Genomic DNA, 9,333 nt, shown 5'->3' on the forward strand with positions numbered 1-9,333 from the left:
GCCCACCTGGCCAGAATCCCTAGTCCCGTGGAATAAGGGGCCCCGAAAGAAATCCCGGTCCGCGGCAGGTAGAGATATCTTTTTGACCTAAAATAAGTTCCAGTTCCCCTCATGTCCCCGAAGGTGAGGGATGTATCCCAGAGGCACGCTATGCTATTGTGGAAGGGAACCAGCTTGAGGATCTGGCATCTGTTACTGCTATGCCTATACAGTGGGGGGCTTAGGGTCTAGGCAGAGCCAACAGCCCTCTCTCATATTGGGATGGGCACTGTTTAGGAACTTAAAGGTAGCCAAAACAGTGTCTATTAACAGGAATCTGAGTGTTGGATGGAATCTGAGGTGTCCTATGGAAGGGGTCCTGGAAGTCAAATTTGTGGTCTCTGATCCAGGAGGTACAGAGGAAACCTGGTTGGGAAGGGGAGCCGCAGGGATTTCCACCAAAGGTCCTATGGATTTAGAGAGAGATGTTTTGTCTTACCTTTGAATGGTGAACATGGTTCCTGGATCTTGGCCTGTGAGGTATTATTTAAGCCCCCGACAGGCATAAAGGAGAAGCAAGTCTCATCTCTTCAAGGTGATGGTGACCAGGTTGCAAGTACAGGGTATCTTACAACTAAGATTTCTTTCAAATTTTATGTCTAAGGACTCATCAGCTATATCAGGCTCCCAGCCCTTAGCTCAAGCAACACAAGACCAATGGAGACAATAGATATCTTCTTCATTCTAACAATAGGCTACTTCAGCTTCCCTAGGGAGACAGGCATAATATGTTCATCCCCACTTTTTCCTCCCCAATGTTTCTAGGTTGGCACTGTTGAAGGATGATCCTGGTTCTTCTTCCCAGCCCCGTGTGCCTACAAATAAATCTCAGACTCAAAATATATTTACAAGTACCTTTGCCATATAACTAGGCTCTTCCCTGACTAGAATATCACATTTATTCTAGCCTATATTTTGCCACATGGCTGGTGTACTGGCTGGTTTTGTGTCAACTTGACACAGGCTGGAGTTATCACAGAGAAGGGAGTTTCAGTTGGGGAAATGCCTCCATGAGACCCAGCTGTGGGGCATTTTCTCAATTACTGATCTATCGGGGAGGGCCCTTTGTGGGTGGTGCCATCCCTGGGCTGGAAGTCTTGGGTTCTATAAGAAAGCAGGCTGAGCAAGCCAGGGAAAGCAAGCCAGTAAGAAACATCCCTCCATGGCCTCTGCATCAGCTCCTGCTTCCTGACCTGCTTGAGTTCCAATCCTGACTTCCTCTGGTGATGAACAGCAATGTGGAAGTAAATTGACTAAACCCTTTCCTCCCCAACTTGCTTCTTGGTCATGATGTTTGCATAGGAATAGAAATCCTGACTAAGACAACTGGTTACCTGTGTTCAGGTACTATGTGTGTCTTAGTCAGGGTTTCTATTCCTGCCCAAAACATCATGACCAAGAAGCAAGTTGGGAGGAAAGGGTTTATTCAGCTTACACTTTTACACTGCTGTTCATCACCCAAGGCAGTCAGGACTGGAACTCAAGCATGTCAGGAAGCAGGAACTGATGCAGAGGCCACGGAGGTTACATACTGGCTTGCTTCCCCTGGCTTGCTCAGCTTGCTTTCTTATAGAACCCAAGACTACCAGCTCAGGGATGGCACCACCCACAAGGGATCCTCCCCCTTTGTCACTAATTGGGAAAATGCCTTACAGCTGGATCTCATGGAGGCATTTCCTCAACTGAAGCTCCTTTCTCTGTGATAACTACAGCTTTTGTCAGGTTGACACAAAACCAGCCAGTACAATGTGTCTGACTTGTCACCTCTTCCCGGTGAATCTCCCAGCCTCTTTCTCTCTAAGAATTTTTTCTCCTCCCATGTTTCACCTTCTATTTCCTGCCCAAGCCATATTCCATAGTCTTTTTAATTGACAGATAGTGCGCCCATGTAATACACAAGATGTTCTGTCTACAGACACCCAGTGGTGAGTCTAAACCCTGGCATCCCAGGGCCTGGCCATAAATGGCAGATGCCTAATTTACTCTGGGAGATTCATGGTAAGAGTGGTGATCTCATTCAGCAATAATTTTGCCTGTTTTAGTGTCTGAATGTCTCCATAGCCATGTCCTTGGACTATAGTTTCCTGGTTTCATAGGCCCTATGTTTTGACATAACATCAGATTTAACAAGCAAGAAAAGAAGATCAAGGGGAGCCATCAGCAATTAGCCTTATTTTTAGTGGGTCCTCTGGGTGTGGTCTGGGTCCTGGTGTTTTTGGGGAGTGAGATTCAAGTGGGAGTGGTAGATCCAAGTTCGGAGCCCACCAACCTGTACAACTATGGGCGTGGTCAGTATCATGATGTAAGGTCCTTTCCAGTGAGAGGTTAAAGATTCCTTCTGATGTCTCTTGATAGGACCAGGTTGGAATCCATGTGGTTGACAAGTGGCAGTTTCTGCAAATGTCAAACATAGGTGTGGAGACCAATCTGGACATTCTGGAGTGCTGCAATTGACTTAAAAATAGCATGATTAGAGATATCTGCTGGTGGGTGTGCTCTAGTATTTGGGAAGATTGGAGAAGCTCTTTCAAACATTATCTCATCAACAGTCACTCCCTTTAAGTACGGGGTGTTCCTAACTCATGGGAGGGTGACGGGAAGGAAGGACACCCAGACATCACCAGTTTCTAGGGTTAATTTTGGTTAGGGTTTCCTTTAAGGTCTGATTCATTCTTTCTACCTGTCCTGAACTCTGGGGATTGTAAGAACAATGTGTCATTAGCTGCTTGAATTCCTGCCTTGATTTCCTGGAAATTAAAATTGTAACTCCAATAATCCCTTCCCCCTTAAGTTGCTTTTCATCAAGATGTTTGTCACAACAACACAAATGAAACTAGAACAGGAAGGACTTGACATCTTAAAAGGTGGCCTTACTAAGAAGTTATGTAATACTTTTTAGTAAAACTTAATTGAAATAAGAGTAATCGTGGGCAAATGAAGGTAGTGCCATAATATAACAGACTAAGCACATTGTTCATAGGCAAATAGGTAGAGAATACACAGAGTATAGAAGACAGTATGAGAAGTGGTGTCAAATGGGAAACTGAGTAGATTGGAACTTGTCAAGTATGAAGTATAGGAAGGAGAAGAGACTAGGTGGAGAGTGGCCCATTCAGCTAGTAACTTAAAAAGTATTGCTTTACAGTTGCAAAACTCCCTCTGCAACCATAGGGCAACCTAGGTGTGGAAAGGAGGTCACAGGACTTGGTACTTCAATGGGCAGGCAGGAATGCCGTTGCTTTCATACACCAGAGCCAAAGGAACCTCAGGTGGGCTATGCTCAGAGATCAGGAAATGGGAGATGATGTTGAAGACGGGGGAACAGGATGCATGACCCACTACACTGCTACCTAGAAGGTCTGCCTGAAAGAGAATTTGGGAAAAGTGGAGGGAAAAATATTGCTTGTTAGATTTTTTTTTATAAAAAACCAAAAAACCCTTATACTAATAATTTTGTGTTTGTCATTATTTACATATGATTTGAAAAATTCCAAATGCAGTAGTAGAAGCTCAAGTTTTAATGCTTGTTGAAGTACTAGTCCTCTTTTTTTTTTTTTTTAAGATTTATTTATTTTATGTGTATGAGTACACTGTAGCTGTACAGATGGCCACTAGCTCCGGTCCACTCTGGCGTAACACACTATAGCTGTCTTCAGATGCACCAAAAGAGGGCATCAGATCTCATTACAGGTGGTTGTGAGCCACCATGTGGTTGCTGGGATCCGAACTTAGGACCTTTGAAAGAGCAACCTCTTACGCACTGAGCCATCTCGCCAGCCCCAGTACCAGTCCTCTTAGGGAAGTCACCTCTCTCTTTTCATCTTGCTTCTTCCATTTTTTTCTCTTTTCTGTGGAGCACTCAACAAAACTATCTCCTTGATTCTTTCATGTACATAGCCTGCTAAAATCTGGATTCCTCAAATAGAAGCTTCTATTCTTAAGTGATTATCAAAGGAAATTTCTAACAAGGACAGCTCCCTTTTTAAGAGGGATTTTGTGAATAAAGGCTCTCCTCTGGATCATATACTTCCTTAGGAAAAATTGCAAACACTTATATATTTTATCATATAATTTTTGAGGACCTTTAGGGTTGGGAGATGAGATGAAGAATGAAGGAGAAGAAAGTTAGTTAAAATCAGAAAACACAGAATAGTAGGGTTGTGATTTACCAAGGATCACTGGACCACTTTTAACTCACAGCTAGTTGAAGTCTTCTGGTATATTATGGGATATTTATAAAGCTCCATTCTTGATAACATCTTTGGATTTCAGGATCTAGATAAACAATTATATCGTTCTATACAAACCACTCAGCATTTCATGTGTTGATTCACATTCAGTAGTGCTGAGGATCCAGAGTTACACAGAAAGAAGGCACATTAGGTTGAACTTTCTTTTGTGTATATGCATCTATGGATTCATGTTTATGTGTGGGTGCATGTGTATGCAGGGGTGCATGTGAGGGTCTGACACTGTATTGCTCTCCACCTTATATATTGAGGTTGGATCTCTAGTTAAACCCAGAGCTCACTGTTCCAGCTGGGCCAGCTCATCATCTTGCTCTTGGGATCCCTTGTGTCTTCCCTGCTCCAGTTATTTCCCATCTTAGCCTTCATGTCCTGAGATTATCACACACTGCTTTTATATGCGAGTCCTGGGCACCTAAATTCCGATCAGTGTCTACATTGTATAACTAACTCTTTATCTATATATAACCCCAAAATGTAGATTTGGGCTACACTTATTAAACTTTTGATCAGGACTAATATCTTAACTCTCATTGAATGGATCTCTGAGAATTACAAGTACAACGTACAGAACTACCAAAAAGGGAAGGAGGAATTATGGTGCTTGTTGCACTTTTGCTCATGGGACCAGCCAAGTTTATCACCATGAGTCTCCTATTTCTGGATCTTCATGTCTGAGTTATGGTGACCAATTTTTTCTAACAGATATAATGTACCAAAAAATTGTCTCTGTAAGAATCAGAACAGATGTGGACATTTATCCTCAGACCCTAGCTGTTGGCGTTCCTTCTGCACTCAGTCCAATAGTTACCTAGCAACAGCCAGGTAGGCCTGGCTTGCTATAAAAGGGTCTATTTGGCCTTTCTGACTCTCTGAAGCTTTTCTCCCTCTGACCCCCTTTCTCTCCACTGTTCCTTGCTGGCCTCTTTTCTTCTCCTCTCTTCCCTCTCTTTTTCTTCTGCATTTTTGCTCCATTCTCAACTCCCTTTCCCGTGCACAGAAGCAAATCATGTGTTTTATAAAGTCAAGGATGTGTTTTATAGAGCAGGGTATGGTGCAGTGGGGAAGGGTGCTGCAGCAGGCCCATGCTGAGGCATCCCTTCCCCTGAGGTATGAGGAGGGGTTGGGGAAGGGAGAGAGGGAGGGAAGGAGACAAGGAGGGAGGGAGGGAGGGAGAAGGGGGTCAGAGAGAGGAAAGAGTCCAAGAGTCAGAGAGAGAGTCAGAGGCCAAAGGTCACTTTTATAGCAAGCCAGGCCTACCTAGATGTTGGGCAGAGCATAGAAGAAATGCCAACACTATCTACTACTGGAGTTTTTGGATTTGCTATTTATGAACTTGTTTTTCAATTAACACATGAGATTGTACATATCTATGAGGTACCCTGTGATGTTCCATTGTTAAATGTCCAAATCAAGGTTACCAAGCTGGTTGCCTCAAACGGTTGTCCTTTTTTTGTATGGAGACAACATTCAAAATCTTTCCAGTTGTTTTGAACTATATAGTCCATTATGGAATGACATCTACTGTAACTTAATTTCTCCTATCTAGCTCTGAGTCAATACTCATTGACCAACAGCTCCTTAATCGTCTATACCTCTTACGTTTCTGAGCTGCTGATAGCCAGCATTTAATGTTTAACTTTTATCAGACTAACTTTTAAAGCTCCTCCTATGAGTGAGATCATGCAGTATTATCTATTTGTTCTGCCCCTTTTCACTAAATATGTGCCCCCAAGATCCCACTATATTATTGTACATTTCACACCATATAATTTCACCACCTCGTGGATATTTTTGGTTATATCCGGTTTATTTTTTAAGCTAATGGAAATATTGATTTCTTTTCTTTTTTTTTTTTTTTTTTTTCAGATATTTGCTATTGGCATGTGTCTTAGTTAGGGTTTTACTGCTGTGAAGAGTCACCATAACCAAAGCAACTCTTATAAGGACAACATTTAATTGGGGCTGACTTACAAGTTCAGAGGTTTAGTCCAGTATCATCAAAGCAGGAGCATGGTGCTAGGAGAAGACTGGCTCACAGATAGGAGGAGGAAGAGATACTTCCACTGGTTCAAGACATTTATTATAAATTGCTAAACTTTTATCAAATACTTTCTGCATCTGTTTTGTTAAGCATATGCTTAAAACTTCATTCTGTTGATATCCTATATCACATCTCTTAATTTGTACAACAAACCATCCTTAGGTCTTCAGGATGAATCCTACTTATCATGGTAAATATTTTTGTTGATGTCCTTTTGGATTCCTTTACTAGTATTTTTTGAAGATTTTTTTGGACATTCATCAAGAATAGTTATCCAGTAGGCTGTTGTGTGTATGTATATATCTTTTTTTTTTTTTTGGTTTGAGTATCACTGTAATTGTAGCTATGTAAACTGAGTTTGAAAAAATTCCTTATGTTCAGATTTTGGAATAATTAGATCATTTCTGTTAGCTCTTCTTTAAAGATTGGGATTCAGCAGTAAATCCACTTGTTAGGTTCTTTTATGAGTTATTTTATGTTATAAATTCAATGTCATCACTCATTGATTTGTTTAGGTATCCTGTTTCTTCATGATTCAGTCTCAGTAAGGTGGTGGTCTTAGTTTGTTTTCTATTGCTTTCATACACCTGCCATAAACATCCAGAAAATTTAGCATACTGCTTGGAGTAAAAGCAATTCAATTACTCTCAAGGGAAGCATTGGGAGCGCAGAGATAAATACCTTCTTAATTCTCCACACTGGAAGTAATTGTTGTCTGTATTCCAACTGTTACCTCTCTAATTTTAAGTGAAATGTAGAAATTCTCTTTTCCTTATTATCTAAAAATGTCTGTAATATTTCTTATGGCATGGAATATTCACGGTTGGTTCCAATAGATCCAAGATCCAATTCTAATCAGGAAGGGATATTATTGCACTTAGAGAAACAGGCTTTAAATAATTCAGTAATGAGTAGAACTGTTCAGGTCATAATTCTAGGCTGGGTTCATAGTAATTCTTAAATAGAATGGTGTGTCCTTGAAAAATCAAGCAAGAAAAACAAAACAAAACCCACCATTCTTAGTTAGGGTTTCATTTCTGTGAAGGGACATCCTGATCAAAGTAACTTTTATAAAGGGCAACATTTAATTGGGGCTGGCTTACAATTCCAGAGGTTCAATATTATCATCATGGCAGGAAGCATGGCAGCATCCAGGCAGACATGATGCTGGAGAAGGAGATGAGAGTTTTGTATCTTTATCTTACTGCTAGAAGGAGACTCTTAAAGGTAGCCAGGAGAAGAATCTCCTCTGGGTGGAGCTTGAGCATAGGACCTCGGAGCCCACCCCAACAGTGACACTCTTCCTCCAGCAAGGCCACAGCGATTCCAACAAGAACATACTTCCTAATAGAGTCATTTCCCATGGGCCAAGCATATTCAAACCAGTATACCAAACACACCCCCTCTCAAACCAACCAACCAACCAACCAACCAACCAACCAACCAACTAACCAGCCAACCAACTAACCAGCCAAACAAATAACCAACCAACCAACCAGAAAATGAAACAAATGTGTAGAGATGGTTATCTGAACACAAAGGAAGGGATGGAAATTTTGCTGCCATCAAAACTAGTGTTCCTTAGGCTGCTATAAGCTGAAGAGGAAAGGAAGAACTCATGGGACCTATAAAATCACATCCTTTGTGTTACCTTATCTATTAGTTACTTTTCAGTTGCTGTGATACTACGAATACCTCAAATGAGGCAAATTAGAGAAGGAGATTTATTTAGGTTTACGGTTCCAAAGGGAAAACCCGTCTATCACAGTGGGATATCATGGCAGCAAGGCAAGCAGCTGAGATTTCAAATCTTCAAACAAGCATGAAACAGGAAGAACTAAAAGCAAGGTGAAACAAATCCACCCACCCCCACCCACATGACATACTTCCCCCAGTAAGGCCATACTTCCTAAACCTCCTCAAACAGGGTCACCAATTAGGGACCCAGTGTTCAAATATATGCAGCTATGGGGGACGTTTCCCATTTAAATTACCACACCTTGTAATAGAAGAACAGAACTCTAATGAAAACCCAATATATTTTTATTATCTTGACAGAGCCCTAGGCTCTCGCTCCAGATACACTTTGTTACTCAATTTATATAATTGTATAAAGTCAGAAATCAATTCACATATATGTATATGAGTTTATAAAATATATGTTTATATATTACATATTTTATTTAAATCTTTTTGTTTGTTTGTTTTTTGTTTTTTGTTTTCCGAGACAGGGTTTCTCTGTATAGCCCTGGCTGTCCTGGAGCTCACTTTGTAGACCAGGCTGGCCTCGAACTCAGAAATCTGCCTGCCTCTGCCTCCCAAGTGCTGGGATTAAAGGCGTGTGCCACCTTCGCCGGCTTATTTAAATCTTTTGTAAATAAAATATATAATATCCATTTAAAATTATGTATAAAATTTATCATTTTATATATTGTCATATATATTTACCTAAGGAAATGATCAAGAAGCCTCAAGATATGTTACTGACTGAAACCAAGACAGCAGTTGTGGTCTAGGCCCCACTTCTGGAGCTCTAGGTCTGCCAGTTAAGCTCCATGTTTCAGTTCCAATATTCCACATCCTCCCCAAACAGCATCACCACCTGGGCATTAAGTGTTAGAACACATGAGACTATGAGGGTAATTTCAAAATCAAACCATAACAACTGGCTGCCAAAAGAATCGATATATGTGATTTCCCTGACATAGCCTTAAAAGGAGGAGAAATGTGATTACTCCTCTCTTTCTTTATCCATTTTCCTAGATACTGTACAAATTGAACAGAAGCCCAGGAGCATGCAGAAAAGGACGCTAGTCATTCATAATGTAGAAACAAGCCAGTTCTATGCTTTTCTCATGTAGGCTTTTACAAGACAAGTCAATACTATCATAGTTAAGCCACTACTATTTGATATGATAAAGTTAGCCATAGGTAATATATCTCACAACTAACACCTTTTCTAGAGACACCAAAATAAATACATTTGCTACAAGCAAGGATCTA

This window comes from Mastomys coucha, unplaced genomic scaffold (genome assembly GCF_008632895.1).
Source record: "Mastomys coucha isolate ucsf_1 unplaced genomic scaffold, UCSF_Mcou_1 pScaffold15, whole genome shotgun sequence".
NCBI classification, from domain to species: domain Eukaryota; kingdom Metazoa; phylum Chordata; class Mammalia; order Rodentia; family Muridae; genus Mastomys; species Mastomys coucha.